The sequence below is a fragment of the Macrotis lagotis genome, chromosome 7 (genome assembly GCF_037893015.1).
Source record: "Macrotis lagotis isolate mMagLag1 chromosome 7, bilby.v1.9.chrom.fasta, whole genome shotgun sequence".
Lineage (NCBI taxonomy): Eukaryota > Metazoa > Chordata > Mammalia > Peramelemorphia > Peramelidae > Macrotis > Macrotis lagotis.
The window spans coordinates 185,312,163-185,329,050 of NC_133664.1; the positions used below are offsets into that span (position 1 = coordinate 185,312,163).

At 33.9% G+C, this 16,888-nt stretch overlaps 1 protein-coding gene across 6 annotated transcripts in view; it reads right to left on the bottom strand.

Moving 5' to 3' along the window:
- The window catches only part of RASSF8 (Ras association domain family member 8), an 85,667-nt gene that overhangs the window by 53,281 nt on the left and 15,498 nt on the right, over positions 1-16,888 (bottom strand). The window contains exon 3 of one of the 6 annotated variants that reach the window (XM_074194208.1): positions 16,275-16,441. The exons of the other annotated variants lie outside the window; for them this stretch is intronic. The gene's annotated coding sequence lies outside the window, so the exon portion shown is untranslated. The remainder of the gene's footprint in view (positions 1-16,274; positions 16,442-16,888) is intronic. 6 annotated transcript variants of the gene reach the window in all.

Below are 16,888 nucleotides of genomic sequence, written 5' to 3' on the forward strand. Positions count from 1 at the left end.
AAATAATGAATGGACAGACTTTGGAAAAATCTGGAAACACTTGCATGAACTGATGCTGAGTGAAATGAATAGAACCAGGAAATGATTGTTTATATTAACAGCAATATTGTAAGATGATCAACCAAGTTGGACTCAGCTCCTCAGCCACTCATTGATCAAGGACAATCCTGAGAAACTTTTTATGGAATATGCAGAGGATAAACTATGTTGCCTGAATTCATTCACTTGTCCACAATATCTACATTCACTTTTTAAAACTTCATGTTTTTTCTTTCTCATTCAAGATCTTTCTTCATGTCTTAGTTCTAATTCTTTCACAACATGCCTACCATGTTAAACACGATTGTTCATGTACAATCTACCAGATTGTTTGCTGCCATGGGGAGGAAGGAGGGCAGGAAGGGTGGTTGAAAAAGGTTGAACTCAAAAGCTTGCAAAAAGGTGAATGTTGAAAACTATGTCTGCATGTAATTGGAAAAAAATTCAGAAGGGAGAAAAAAAGACAAAGGACAAACAACAAATAAGACTATCTCTGCATGTAATTGGAAAAAAAATCAGAAGGGAGAAAAAAAAGACAAAGGACAAACAACAAATAAGTCCTTTTTCCACAATTTCTTAATAGAAATTACAAATTAGATGTTCTGGAGACATCTTCAACATGATGTCCCAAAACTGAAATTAACAAATAATTATTGGTTAATTGGGGACATAATGAGATGAAGGGGCTTACCCAGGACCATGCAAGTCAGTATGTTTTCTGAAGTAATAACTTAATTGAATAATTGAATAATGGAAAAATTCTTTCTGACCTTTAGGGTATATATTATACCATGTCACTTTGCTTAAATTTTTTTTGTGTTTTTGTTTTTTAGTTTTTTGCAAGGCAATGGGGTTAAGTGGCTTGCCCAAGGCCACACAGCTAGGTAATTATTAAGTATCTGAGACCAGATTTGAACTCAGGTACTCCTGAGGCCAGGCCAGTGTTCTTTCCACTGCACCACCTAGCTGCCCCAGTTAAGATTTTTTAAATAAATTTTAAGATTATTCAAATTATAAATAATGCAAAGAGAACAAAGAGAAAGGCAGAAAAATTCCAATTACCAAGGAGACAACAAAAATCCATTTTTTTGTTTAGTAGTTATACTATTAGGTTTTTTGAAGGCAAATACTGTCTTTAGAGACAAAGAATACTGAGGACCCTTCAAAGATCAAAAAACTTAAAGAATCAAGAAAAACAAAAGTTGTAGAGCTGAATTCATGAATAAAGGACTAAATCCTCTCTATGAGCCCCTAGAGGTAGATAATGTCTTCTGTGGGAGGGAATGGAAGATTAAGAGATTGCATAAACAGGGAGGAGAAAGATGGGAATGAGTGATATTTATCTACTAACTCCATCTGGAAAAAATCCACCAGCTGTAGGCAGAAAATAACAACAAATAAAGGGATGATAATTCCTATAATCTCTAGAAAAGAGTAGGGGAAGTTATTAGAGCATATGCAAAAGAACACTCAGGAAGAGAGTGTCCTCAGGAGAAGAGAATGAACATGGCAAGGACAGGATATGGGGCCAAGACTCACCATTTGGGAACATAGGGTTACTCCTATCTTATGATGCTGCTTCCAAAAGACAATACTTCCCTTGTTAATAGTTATTTTTAAGAATGAGACCATATTAAAAATGGAAGGTGGGTAGAGCTACAAAAGCAAAAATAAAATAGAAAGGGAGATCAACCTTTGTATTTCAGAAGATTCAAAAGGTTCAGAGAGCATAAAAAAGGAACTCAAAGGAGATAGTGAACAAATCATAATATATCAGAATAACTTAGAAAAGAAAAGAAATAATGAGGACAAAGTAAACATAAACTTCTTGAATAAGTACAGTAATAGAAAATTACTAAAAATAAGAGATTTGAAAGTAAGCACTTCACTGAGCAAGGACAGAAAAGGGACAAAAGGGGGAATATAGGGAATAGATTTTAAAAGATAACTAATAGATAATCTTACAGATAACCTAATAGAAATAAAAAAAGGGACATTCTTTCAAGTCAAGTAAAGAAGCATTTAGCTAGCAACAACAGATCAAGAAAAAGAATTTGGGATAGTGTAGATCAGGTGTAATTAATCTTTTTTATGTCAGAGACCTCCCCTTGGTAGTCTGGTGAAGTCTTTTAGATTTTTTTAAGATTATAAAGAAATTCAGATATATTAAAATTGCTATGAAAATATTACCAAAAAAGTTCAAGGAACTAAGATTACAAAGTACTTTGAAAATCAAACAGATTATTCTATATTTGCTCCTGGAGATAATAAAAACTACTGGAGTTTTTAGAAAGAAGGGGGGAAAGAGAATGTGTGTAGAAAAAAATTCCACTTCCACTTTGGGAAGATCACCTTAGTGAATGAATGGAGGCTGAAATGAAAGAGTAGGGACTTTAGGCAAAAGTCCCATTGGCAGACTATTGCAATAATCCAGGTACAAGGTAATGAAAGCCTGCACTACTTTAGCAATAGTGGAGAGAGGAATCTATTTGAGAGATTTTGCAAAAATGAAATCCACAGGCTTTGGCATATCCAACAGATTGGATGCTGCCATCTGAGAGGGAAGGTAGTAAAGGAGAAACATTTAGAAGAAAAGATAATGAGTTCTGTTTTAGACATATTAAGTTAATATTTCTATTGGACATCTAGTTTGAGATGTCCAAAAGAAAGTTGGAGGGGCAGCTAGGTTGCACAGTGGATAGAGCACTAGCACTGGAGTCAGAAGGAACTGAGTTCAAATCCAGACTCAGACACTTAAAAATTACCTAGTTGTGTAGCTTTGGGCAAATCACTTAACCCCTTTGCCTTGCAAAAACCTAAAAAAACAAAACAAAACAAAGGACAGTTGGAGATCTGAGATTTGGAGGTCAGCAGAAGAGGCTGGGGAAAAAAAAGGTAGATTGAGAATCATCAGAATAAAGATGGTAATTAAATTCATGGAAGCTGATGAGAGTGAAAGAGGGCCGAGGATGGAACTTTTTGTTAGAGGGTATGGAAGAGATTTCACCAAAGGATTAGTCAGATAGGTAGGAAAAAAATCAGGATAGAGAGGTCCCAAAACCTGAAAAGTATAATGGAGGAGACAATATGCAAACAAATAGATTCAAAGTGAACTATTTATTAGGTAAATAGGAAATAAATAATAGAGGAAAGACAAGAGGGATTGGGGAAGGTTTCCTATAGAAAGTGGGATCTTAGTTGAGACAAAGGAAACACTGGGGCTAAGTAGGCAGAATAGACAAGAGAGCTTTCCTGACAAGAATTGTCAGAGAATGCTCTACACTGACGAGATGAAATGTATTGCTCATGGAACAAGCAGGAAGTCAGTGTCATAAATCCATTCTATGTACCTAAGTATTACGTGTTGTAGTTTCTATATGTGTATGTGACTGCTATTTTCTTATTTTCCTATTAGTCTATCATAGATGAGGGCAGAGAATCTTTCTATCTTCCATTCTGCTTAGTACAGTGCTTTTTACAGAGCAGATGCATGCTTGCTAAATGTATAAAATAAAGAATTTCATTTTAGCAAGTATGGGCATAATTTTAAATGTTTTTGTTTTGTTTAATACAACAAAAGGTGTCTCACAAGTTTTAGAAAAGTTGCTATACTTATTTAGTGTCATACTGATAAAACTACCAAAGAATTATTTTATAAGATTTATAAGAGAAACAATTCCAAAATTCATCTGGAATGACAAAAGGTTAAGGATTATCAAAGAAAAAAGTGAAGGAAGGTGGTTTCTCAGTACTCGATATTACAAAGAGGTATTCATCCATAGAATATGGTACTGGTCATGAAGTAGAGGGGTGCATCAGTGGAATAGATTAGGTTTACATTACATAAATAGTGCCTGATAAACCCAAAGATCCAGATGTGGGGGGGGGGGGCGGGGAAGAATGTCAACATTTGACATTAAATTGCTGGGAAAACTGGGAAAGAGTTTGGAAGAAACTCGGCATAAGTCATGGTGCACTATATACAGACAAGATCTGACAGAACCTAAGTATAGAACAGCACACATTGTAAACCAAGAAAAGGACATAAATTAAATTAGGGAAGCAGGGAAAATTTTGCTTGTCAGATCTAAGGATAAGAGTAGATTTTATGAGCAAATAAAAAGGGAGAGAGGATTACACAAAGTAAAATAGATAGTTTTGATTACATGGAATTTAAAAAGTTTTGCACAAAGGAAACAAAGCCAAAACTAGAGGGAAGCAGGAAACTGGGGGATGGGGGAAATTTACAGCAAGACCTCTTTTATCAAGTATAAAGGGCCAAATTAACTTGTATACCCCTTTACCCAGCAATATCTCTTCTAAGTATGTATATCCCAATGAGATCAAAGAAAACAGTTACGTGTACAAAAATTTTTATATTATCTCTTTTTGTAGTGGCTAAGAATTGGAAATTGAGGAGATGTTCACTAATTGAGAAATGATTAAATATGCTGTGCTATATGATTGTGATAGAATACTATTGTGCTAAAAAAAATGCATTAGTCTTGTATGAAAACTAATGCAATGCAAAGAGTGAAAAACTAGGAGGAACAACAATATTGTAATGATGATCAACTGTGAAAGATTTAGCTACTCTAATACAAAGATCCAAGATAATTCCAAAAGGCCTATGATGAAAAGGGCTGTTCACCTCCAGAGAGAGAACTGAAGACCCTGAATGCAGATTGAGGTATACTTTTTTTACTTTATTTTTCTTCCTTTTTTCCAACATGACTAATATTGGAAATGTTTTGCATGAGCTCACATGTAAAGGAATTCACAAGGAAGGAAGGGAGAGAATTTGGAACTCAAAATTTTAAACATTAAAAATAATTTATAAAAGGGTAAAGAAAAGTGATTACAAATCAAAATCCAACCTGGGTTCAAACCTGGTTTGGTTCCTGACGTCTAGAGAAACATACTAATATTTTCCATTTTATATCACCATGTGACTTTGAATGCACTCAAAAGATGGCCATCTAGTGGGCTGAGTTAATTCATTTTCAAACTATGAAAATATATGACCCCCTTGTTTATTGAAGTAGTTAGCACTACCAAATACATAAGGGTTAGCTGTATGGCTTATGATTTATATAAGCCAAGTCAGAAAGCAAGTTTTGCTGTCTTATGCAATAAACCATGTGAATGAAATTTTATAATTGTCATCTGAAATATCTATGATACCATGTCACACTTCAGCTTGAATCACCTAAAATTCTGTCATTTTATTGAAAATTCTATACCAGAATAATTTCATCATAAAGGTAATTTCATAGTTGAGCAGTTAATGAAGGACTAATCAAGTACATACTATTAATTTGATAAGTTCACAATTTTCCTTGAAAATATTATAATTTAGTAATTTGAATTAAGAATGATTTCTAGGATGTTTTTTATCTTCTTATAAAAGAAAGAATTATGAATAAAAGAGAATTCACCTACCACACCTTATTGCCAGCATATTTCTACATAACAGAAAGTATGTGATAGGCTTCTGATGTCCTCTATAGCTCTAAAACCATAGTTTTATCCTATGAAAAAGCTATATTTATAGCATTTTGTTTTCAAAGGGTATTTGTTATTGCACTTGATCCTCATAACAATCCTTTCATGTTAACAAACACTGCCATTCTTTAAAAATGAAGAAACCAAAGCTTAGAGAGGGGTTAAGTGACTTGCCCATAGTCAATGAATAGTTGTAGAATTAAAGTAGTTTACAGACTGGAAAAAAAAAACATTATGCCACTTTACTTTTACAGACAGATTAGTGTAGCATGAAATGTTACTCTCATAATTAAATTTCTTCATTATCTACTGTATATTACTATAACAGATGTCCTTGCACATTGAACTTACTCATTCTCTTTGAACAAGGTAGTCTTCTAATAGGAATAGACAACCTAAAGGAATGCCCATCTTATCCTAGTTTAGCTCTGAACTTTGGAAGAATTGGCCTACCCTGATTGTCTCCAAGGTTACTGATCAGAAAGTACACTCTACAGCTTGTAGGTACTGATAGAGTTCATGTTTGGCCATAGTGGGTCTGTGGCAGTTCATTGGAGAATGTAAAATAGCAAATTGCACAGGGAGTATTGATATAATGGATCTTCCAGTCTTTTGGATCATGTGTGCATCTCTATGAGGATAATTATTTACTTTTTATCAGCTAGAAGGAACTTTGAAATAGTCATCCTAATTTTGTAAATGAAGAATTTTGTAATTTTAATAAAAATCCTTCTAATGGGTCAATTAAGACACTTTGAGGAGAAATACTTTAAGAATAGTAAGCTAAAGTTATAAACTGGTAAATTTATGATCAAAATGAGATGTACATCCTTACTTCCCTACTAACCTGTATGAGGCAACATGACATATCTGTACCTTAGCTATTGATTCAGAAAAGGAAACTTTTCCCACCTATTTTATAGGACATTGCAAAACATTTTTGAAAAGGTTATTTAAGCGGGGGAGGGAAGTAAGATTGGGAGGAAAATTGTAAAACTCAAATAATATTTTTAATTTAAAAAAAAGGAAAAAAAGGTTACCTAAAAAGCTAATATTGCTTATAACCTTTAAAAGCAACATAATTCCAAATAGTATTCATAAAAATTGGTTCTTTCCAAAAACGTTTTTGGAATTTTTTTAAAAATATAGTCCTAAATAGGATAAAATAAATGATATAGTCAAGGCTAAATGAAAATGACTGAAATGATAGTTTATAAATATCTAATTATTTATACATTTATTTAATTCATTTAAGCAAACAATAAACTCTCTGTATTAAAATCATTGTTTTAAGCACTGGAGAACATCCCAATCCTCATTATCAAGTTTTCAATCAGATATCATTCTTGTTTTTGCCACATATTTAAATGTATTTCATAGAACTGAAGAACCTTGAGCTGGATATGCATTTGAAAGATCACATAAGTCTAAGCCATCCTCTAGTAGGAACCTTATCTAAAACATTGAACAAAACAAGATATCACCCAACTCAGCCTGAACATCACCACCAGCAACAAGGAACTCACTATCCTTCCCACTTTGGGGAAACCAATTACTAAGAATTTTGTAGATAAAAAAAAATCACTCAAATCAGATGCAGTTTAAAATATTTATAAATCTTTGTCTTTTCACCCTTCTCCCAAATGAATAAGTATCTTCCAGCCTATGGAAGCATAAGAGAATGAGCTGTAGTATTTATAAATTGGCACGTTGATTTAATATTCTTAACTTGAACCCCATGTTTTATGGAATTTGCTAGTTGCTCTGAATAAGGTCCCAGGGCTTCTTGCTACCACCACCAACCCAGTGCAATCCAGTTTTAAACTAAAAATAGTTGCTTGGGTGGTGGCTGTGGTAGGAAGTCCCATCCCCAGCACCCTGTAAGGGTTGATTGCTTACAAGCAGCCTAAAAAGCAAAAGAAAGATTCCAATGTCAGCATTTCATTCTGAACTTCAAAAGACTATTTGATTTTTTTATTTAAGTACCTTCTCCCTTCAAAAGTGATTTAATTGTGTGAGAAATAGGGCAAACAAATTCCTCTTCCCCTCCCCCATGCTTCTGCTGTAACTACAACCACTGGCATGAAGCTATGCCAAGCTCTTGTCACCGAACAGGAACTGGTCATTTGTGATCATTAAAATTTCAAAGGGAGATCAAGTATTGTAGGGAACTATTCAGTTGTCAATCAAATTAGCTATCTAAGGAAATCCTTGCCTTCCTCCTTTACCTCCCTCTTCCCTTAAAAGAAAAAAAAACAAACCATTAAATGTTTTCTTCTATTAGTAGTAAGTAAATCTGAAGTAACAAAAGTTTAATTCAGTGCCTGAGTTGGCAAGTTCCTTTCCCATAACATAACTTGCTTGTACTATCATTTTGAGTCAATAGCCACTTTCTAGTATTTTAGTACTTTTTTTTCATACTTTATTGGAAAACATTTTCCCCTAAAAAGATTTGCTGTGGTTTTATATGATTTAATTATGCTGACCAAGTTGATAAGGAATGAAAATTTGAAATATAGAAAAATCATTTTTAGCATTTTCCCCTAGATATTACATATATTCAAGAATATAAGTATGATAGATAGCAGCAGAGTTCCCCATTTTTCTGTTGGAGCAGACAGTTTAAAAGAAAAGTGTCCAAAATATATTTGAGGTCTATAATTTGAATAATTCCACCAAACTGTCAGAATACAATAAAAAAATTACAATGTACAATAGTAACTTGAATCATCATTCAAATCAAAATAGGTTTCCATTACCAATAGATCACAATCCTATTATACTTTGTAAAAAACATATACCAATGTAACATATTTTCAGTTTATTTTCCCACTAATTTTAATGGATTTGATTGACACCACTCATTCCCCTTGTGCCAAAATACTACAAATGGTCAAAATAGTTTAATTCAGGATAAGATCTATTTGGGGATCAAATCTGAAATTTTGATCTCATTGGTACCATACTACAATCAGTTGATCTAAATATTTCAGGCAAATGCCAACATACTGAGATTTCCTGTCTGTACTTTATCTAGACAAATCAAATTCTTGTTTTTAAGTAAGGGAGGTCTGTGCATGAAGTCCCTGATGCTATGGTCCTTTTAAAGAATTATGGATAATTAACAACCTATGTAAATAATAGAAGCTCCCTCTTTCTCTCTCTCCCTTCTACCTTTTTTCCTTTCCTTCCCTTTTCCTCCCTCCTTCCCTCTCTTCCCCCTTTTCTCTCCCTCCCGCCTTTCTTTTCCTCTCCCTCCCTTTCTCCCTTCCTCCTTTCTTCTTTTCCTCCCTCCTTCCTTATTTCCTTTCTTCCCTCCCACTTTTACAAGTAAGTATTCTGATCAAAGGACTGTAAACCCAACAAGATATTTAGGGATTTACAGACCTTGCTTAATCACTGAATGATATTTCTTCAGTCAAATATGAGATCTGTAAAGACCCTAGCTTAAAAAGGCCCAGGTCTCTCACTGTATCCAGGGTCATCTTCAGTCATCCCAATCCATATCTGGTCACTGAACTCAGATGACTCGAGGAGAAAGTGAAGTTGGTGATTTTGCACAGCACCTCCTCACTCAAATCCAATTCATATGCTTGACATGGCATCACCTTCCTGATGTCATGGTCTTTTTTAAGAATGAAGGACAAACAACAATCACAAACACTCCTGAACTTATTATTCTCTACTATTAGCACAAATAATCACTGATTTTCATAATGTCTACACCCATTATATATCTTTTCACTGACCTTTTGGCTAATACTCATATCCATGTCAACAAAAAATATTGCTTTAAAGATAATGATTTCAGAAATTACAAATCCTTGAAATCATTGAACATTTGCTCAAATACAATCCAGCCCAATGTGTCCTTCCCACAAAATTTTAGAACTCATTAAAAATGTCTTTGAATATTTATTGAGTAAATATACACATTTGACATTTATGTATACATATATATATATATATATATATATGTACATCTTTGACAGGTATTGCAGACATACACACACACACACACACACAACTTGGTACACTGGAGTGCTCATGAGGCTGGAGCACTAAACTTGGAGTTCAGTTAAAATCCCATGAATCCCAAGAAACTTTTCCCTATCCCCTTTAATATTAGTGCCTTCTCCTCAATTATCTTTAATTTATCCTGTATTTAACTTGTTTTCATGTTGCCTCCCCCATTACACTGTGAGCTCCTTGAGAATAGGATCTGTCTTTTGCCTCTTTGTAGCCACAGTGTTTCACAAAGTATCTATCACATAGTACAGAAGGCACTCAATAAGGTTTCTGATTCACTATCTTGAATTAGAAACCCTGGTCTGCTGTTTACTTCTCTAAACCCCAGGTTCCTCATCTATAAAATTATGCAGTTTAATGAGATAGCTTCTGAGCTGCCTTCCCTTCCAATTATCTGCACCAATAGAAGCAATATCCCTTTCAGTTAGACCACAGATTCAATGAAATTGAGAAACAGGTTTGGTACTTTAGATCTTCTCAGTCAACTTTTTTCTTGATTTTTAAATCTACTTCTCAGAATCAAAAGAATCACAGAATCGAGAAGTTAAGAAGTAATCTCACACCAACCCACATATGAAAGGGAATCCCTATCATAACATAACCAACAAGACAAGCCTCTGCTTGAAGACCTCCCAGGAATTTACTGTGAACCATTCCCTTTTGGAATCTTCTCTTCTTTGAAATTACAGATAGCTCAATAGAGATAAAGAGCTATAGAGCTAGAGATATGTATATGTGCATATCTAAAGTATGTACATACATGCTTACACACACACACACACACACACACACACACACATATCTCAATCCCTAAATGCCTTTAAAATTGCATGATCTAGTCCAATGCCAATGTCTTTTTCTTACAGAAAACATTGAGTGTGGAAGTAGAAGAGTTCAAATGTGATTGTTTCCCTATCACTGTGGATAAGAATTGATCAGTATACAAAGACTTGGCAGATTCATTCAACTTCACATCATTTTTTTTGTCCTCTTTCCAATTTTATCTACAAATGTTCTAGGCTTATCTGAGTTTCATGCCAAGTTTTCTTTCAACTGCCTTTCACTGTTTGTAAAGAGAACATAACTATAATCTTCTGTCATCTTTCTTTGTTACATTTTGCAATTGAGATTGTATGCTAAACCAGTATAGCCTTTGGCTGGTATGCTTTTCCACTTGGCAAAGAGATTTAATATTTCTGGGATGATTTATTCAATAAAAACGCCTTATCAAAAATATCAAGGGATCAGCAATGGCCCTTTTAAGTACTCTAAAGCTTTTGATTCTTAAATAGGCTTGTCATGAATGAATAGACAATACAAATAAAACTCAAAATCAAATGAGTTATAAGGACCCATTGTCCCACTAATATGGTGGAATGGAAGAAATACAGGACTTAAGACTCAGAGAATCTGTTAGATTTAATCTGTGCTGCTTATTATCTGTGCAATGCTAAGAGCTCTCTCATTTTATGCTGAGGAAAGTGAGGCCCAAAGAATTTGAATGTATTGACTGGGGACACCCAGAACAATATTAGACCACAAACTCAAACTCATTATCTCCTGATTCTCATCTCAGTGTATTTATTTCTATTCCACAATTCTTCCTCTAAATTTCCCAGTATTTTTTTAAAAAGTAAATAATTGTACATTTTAATATAGAATGTGGTTGTGTTCCAATAGTAATGCAAGTCATTAAGAGAAAAAAATTTCTATAAAATGTTCTTGTATTGACTAGACATTTAAATAACATGAAATTCTTTTTAGGCCATTCAAAATTGTAAGAATGGCACCATTAGGGAGGGAAGATAGGGTTCATATATATTAGTTATTGGTACTCTAAAGGTAAGATCATAACCAAAATAAAACCAAAAATACCATTCAGAATCTGAATGAAGACTAACATTCACTTTTTGAAATTTTCCCTTATGTATTTCTTTCCTGTCTCGTGGTCTTCTTTTTTTTTATGCCTTAATCCTGATTCCTCATTCTGAAAAAGACTGACCTGTAAACTTGTTAAACAAAGATGTGTATGTACAAAATTATCCTGACTATTCTCCACTGAGGAGAGTGGTGGAAGGTAGAAGGAAATTATGTAACTTAAAAATATGCAAATGATGGGGGATGAATGTTGAGAAACATTCATAACATGTAACTGGAAAAATAAAATATCAATTAAAAAAATTGCATCCTAAGTACTAAGTCCTGATATCTAGGATGAAGCAAGAGATAAATTCTACAAAGAGTTCATCAAACAGGCAAAGAGATTAAAAAAGTTTTGGAAATTATGTACCAGGAATGAAATGAAATAAGTCAAACATTTGTATGTTACTAGAGTGAAGACAAAAGCCCTTGCCCCACACATTTTATATTTGAACAAGAAAGATGAGTACTCATATAGACATTATTTCTGAATCAGGGCAGAACAAACTCATTCATATTGTTAGAAAAATTGCAGAATATTATGAGCAGTTTTGCTTTACAAAACAGAAAAAAAAGCAGTAGAAAGTAAAAACCAATTAAAGAAAGCTTAGCCAGAGCCTCAATTATACAAAAGTCATCCTTGAGGGCAGTTAAAGATGAAACTCAAAGGAAAACAAAAAATAGACCACAGATTGAACAGAATCAGATTTTATAACTCTTTCTCATCAAGGAAAGTGGAGCCTACCAGATGTACTTATAGGCATAAACAAAACACCTAAATCAAGATAGGAAGAGTAACTTGACTAGATGAGTTTATTTAAAAGAGATTCTTCAAAAGGTGGTTAAATTGTAAAAGTGTTGAGAGAAATGTTTACAGGGGATCAAAAGAAGGCATCAAATGTGTGCTGAAAAGTGAAAGGTCTCAAGGAAGTTGGCTAATTGATTCAGCACAAGTAAAACCTGAAGTTGTCAGTCTCTACTCAAGACAAATCAGAAGCTCTAAATTAAAATTCGGGGTGGCTAGGTGGCTAGTGAATAAAGCACCTGCCTTTGAGTCAGGAGTACCTGGGTTCAAATCCACTCTCAGAGACTTAATAATTACCTAACTGTGTGGCCTTGGGCAAGCCACTTAACCCCATTTGCCTTGCAAAAACCTAAAAAAAATCAAAAAAACAAAATCAAAAAAACTTCAAACTGCTTTGCAGGATGGCTTATCCATTCACAGGTTCATCAGTGGTGTATCAATATTTGTTTTCCAAGAGTCCCTCCAGTATAACTACCATTCCCTCCCCCCTTTTTTGCCATCTCTCATTAATGTGTGAGATGGAATCTGAGAATTGCTTTAATTAGAATTCTCTATTAGTAAGATTTAGAGTGCTTTTTTCATTATCTTATCATTAGCTTCCCTTGAGAACTGTCTGTTCATATCCTTAGATCTTTTATCAATTGGAGAAAGTCTTGGGGTTTTTTTAATTAGAAACAATTTGTTATAAAGTATGGAAATTAAAAGCCTTATGGAGAAACCTGCTGCAAAGGTCCCCACCTCAGTTAATTCATTCCCTTTTGAATATTAGCATTATTATATTTGTTTGTGCAAAAACTTTTTAAATTTTATGTAACAAAAAGTTGATCAATTTTTATCTGCAAGGCTCTCTATTTCTTGTTTATGAACTTTTCTTCTGTCCAGTGATAGAAGAAAGTTTAATTTACTGAATATTGATTTATTTACCCCTTTCTAGCTAACTTAGGGTGGTATTGTCTGTCTCTAGTCCTCTAAGATGATAAGCATGGGACAGCTAGGTGGAACACTGTATAAAGCACCAACCCTGGAGGAGTCAAGAGGACCTAAGTTCAAATGTGACCATAGAAACTTAATTACCTAGCTGTGTGACCTTAGGCATGTCACTTAAAACCATTGCCTTGAAAAAAAATTGTATGTTAACTCAGAGTCAACAAGTCGGAGTATAAAATCCTAAGCCAAGAAACAAAAAGAAAATTAGATCAATCTCCCTAAATGAAGATTGATGAAAAAAATATTAAAATATAATTTTAACAAAGAGATTACAGCAAGTTATTACCAGAATAATACAACAAGATCAGATAGGATTTATACCAAACAGGCATGGTTCAATACTAGGAAACCACTCAACATAATTGAATATAATCAATAACAAAACCAACAGAATCATTTGATTATTGCAATAGATGCTGAAAATGCCTTTGACAGAATACAACATCCATTCCTATTAAAACGCTAGAAAGTATAAGAATAAGTGGAGTTTTCCTTAAAATAATAAGCAACAAATATTATATGTATTGGGGATAAACTAGAAGCATTTCCAATAAGACCAGGGTGAAACAAGGATGTCTATTATCACCATTACTATTCAGTATAGTATTAGAAACGTTAGCTTTAGCAAGAAAAAGAAAAAGAAATTGAAGAAATCAGAATTGGCAATGAGGAAGCAAAGTTTTCACTCTTCGCAGATGAAATGATCTTTTTAGAGAGCATGAAAAAACCATCTAAAAAATTACTTGAAACAATTAAAAAATTCAGCAGAGTAGTAGGATATAAAATAAACCCACATAAAATCATCAGCATTTCTATATACACGAACAACAGCAAGAGATAGAATGAGAAATTCCATTTAAAGTAACTGCAGACAACATTAAATACTTGGGAATCTACCTCCCAAGACAACCCCCAAAACTGTATGAACATTTACAAAGAATTTCTCACACAAATAAAATCAGATCTAAACAATTGGAAAAATGTCAATTGCTCATACTTAGGTCAAGCTAATAGAATAAAAATGACAATTCTACCCAAATTAAATTACTTATTCCATGCTATATCAAACTACCAAAGAACTATTTTACCAAGCTAGAAAAAATTGTAATAAAATTCTTCTGGAGCAACAAAAGATCAAGAATATCAAGGGAACTGAAGGGAAAAAATGTAAAGGAAAGTGGACTAGCTCTACCAAATCTAAAACTATACTATAAGGCAGCAGTTATCGAAACTGCCTGGTACTGGTTAACAAATAAGAGTACTATCCGTGGATTAGGACAGCTTCAAAAGAAACTGCAAATGACTACAGTAATCTACTGCTTGACAAGCCCAAAGACATTAGGTTCTGGAATAAAAACTCACTATTTGACAAAAACTGTTGGGAAAACTGGAAAATGGTATAACAAAATCTAGGTGTAGACTCACATTTCACACCTTATTCCCAAAATAAAGTCAAAATGGGTACAGAATTTAGAGATAAAGTGCGACACCAAAGACCAATGAACAGACTAAGACGTATTCTATCTAGCACTTTCAGTGAAACGGGAATTTCAAATGTTCCTGCTGAAATGACCAGAGCTGAACAGAAAGTTTGAAACAAGAAGGGTAAATTATGAGGGATTTAATGATGATAACTGTATGTTTTCCTGCATGGGAAGATGATACTGATAATATTCATATGAACCATCTCACTTATTAGAGCAGTTAGAAAGAGCATATTTAGACAAGGCACAGGAGAGAGCTAAATTTGAAGGTATAAGATATTGTAAGAAAAGAAAAGGAGAGGTAGAATAGACTAAGATATTTCAAGTAAGAGTCAAGAAATAGCTTTTGCAATGGTATGGAAGGGGGGAAGGTGAGAGGGAATGAGGGAGCCTTCACTCTCATCAGAAATAACTCAAAGAGGAAGTAACATGCATACTTAATAGGGTATAGAAATCTAGAAGAAAAAGGAGAGAAAGAGGATGGAAGAAAGGGGATGGGGGAGGGGAGGGGATGTAGGTGATAAAGGAGAGTGTAGATCATGGGAGAGGATAGTGAGATATAACACATTTTCTTTTTTACTTCTGCAAGGTGGTGGGATTGGGTGGCCTGTCCAGGACCACAAGATTGAGTGGTTGCTTTGTCACCTGGACTGGGATGTAGGCTTGGGGCTTCATAAATGGTAGAGGGGAGGAATAGATGGAGGGAATTACAATCAGCAACAGCAACTGTAGAAAAATATGGAAGTAACTTCTCTGATGGACTTATGATAAAGAATGTGAACCACACCAGAGACAGAGCTTATAGAATCAGAACACATACTGAAGTACATTTTTTCCATCTTTCTTTCACTTTATTTCTCATGAGGTTTTTTTAGTTTTGTGGGTGGGGGGGGATTATGTTTACTTTTACAAGACTATTAGTAATGGGTAAATAAAAATGTAAATTAAAAAAAGAAATATTCTGTCTGATCTATGGAAAGGGGAGAAATTTATGACTAAAGTCCTGAGCCATAAAAGCCCAAGATTTTAACTAAGGACCTTGAGAGAACTATTAAATTCACATTGGTATTTCAAGAAATCTGTCATTCATATGTTTGACATTATAATAAGCATAATCCACAATAAGTAATAATCCAGGGAACTAGAAATAAAAATGAGAATTTTAACTTGAACATTTAATCAATAAACTTGGTGGATTGCAAGATTTTTAACTTGAATCACAGAGAGTTGATTGTTAAATTGTCAGGAATTGGGAATTTAACCAGAGTTGCTAAACACAGTGTATGTGTCATTCAATTCATCTTGCACCAAAAATATCATGTACTGCTTTAAAGGAATTCACATACTACACTATGAATCTGCTGCACTGACTGGTTTCAACTCAAAGGAACAGAGTGCCCCACCCAGGACAAACTCATCACTTCTAAACTCACTCCTATGTTCCTAAACACCATCTCCCCTCAGTTTTCTTTCCCTTAAGATTGAAGGGCTAGAGGTCAGCTTACCAAAATTCTCAATGTCTTCCTCTATGGCACACAAAATGCAGCTGACCCCATTGTCAGAAAGTCTCAAATGTGTCCTTGGACTTTACTCATTGACACTGGGGAAGTCACTTAATGCTGTTTACCTCAGTTTCCCCATTTATATTGGCAAACCATTCCAGTATCTTTGCCTAAAAAAAAAAACAAATGGGGATTGGACACAACTGAAAAATGACTGAACATGGCCTTAAAACTAACTTAATCATAAATAGCTGGTGAAAAAAAGTGCAGCATTAAGTGAAATGTTAAAATATGAAACTGTTTAAAATGATTTTCAGGATTTTGTAAATAATAATGCAGATTGTGATTATATAACATTTAAAAAGTGTTCATATTACAATCAGCAGTGCTAAAGCTGAAAGAAGTTTCAGTTTAATTAATTTAGATAAGATTGAGAAATAATAGTAGATGACATTATATTTCATGACAATGACAACAAGATTATTGGGAAAAGAGTTAATAGATTGGGGTGTATCTCCATTAATCAAATCATAGTTAAACTGCAACCATAAATTGGCTACAGATAAAAGTCTAGCAAAAATCAATGAAAGCAATCTATGAGAATCAAATGTATATAT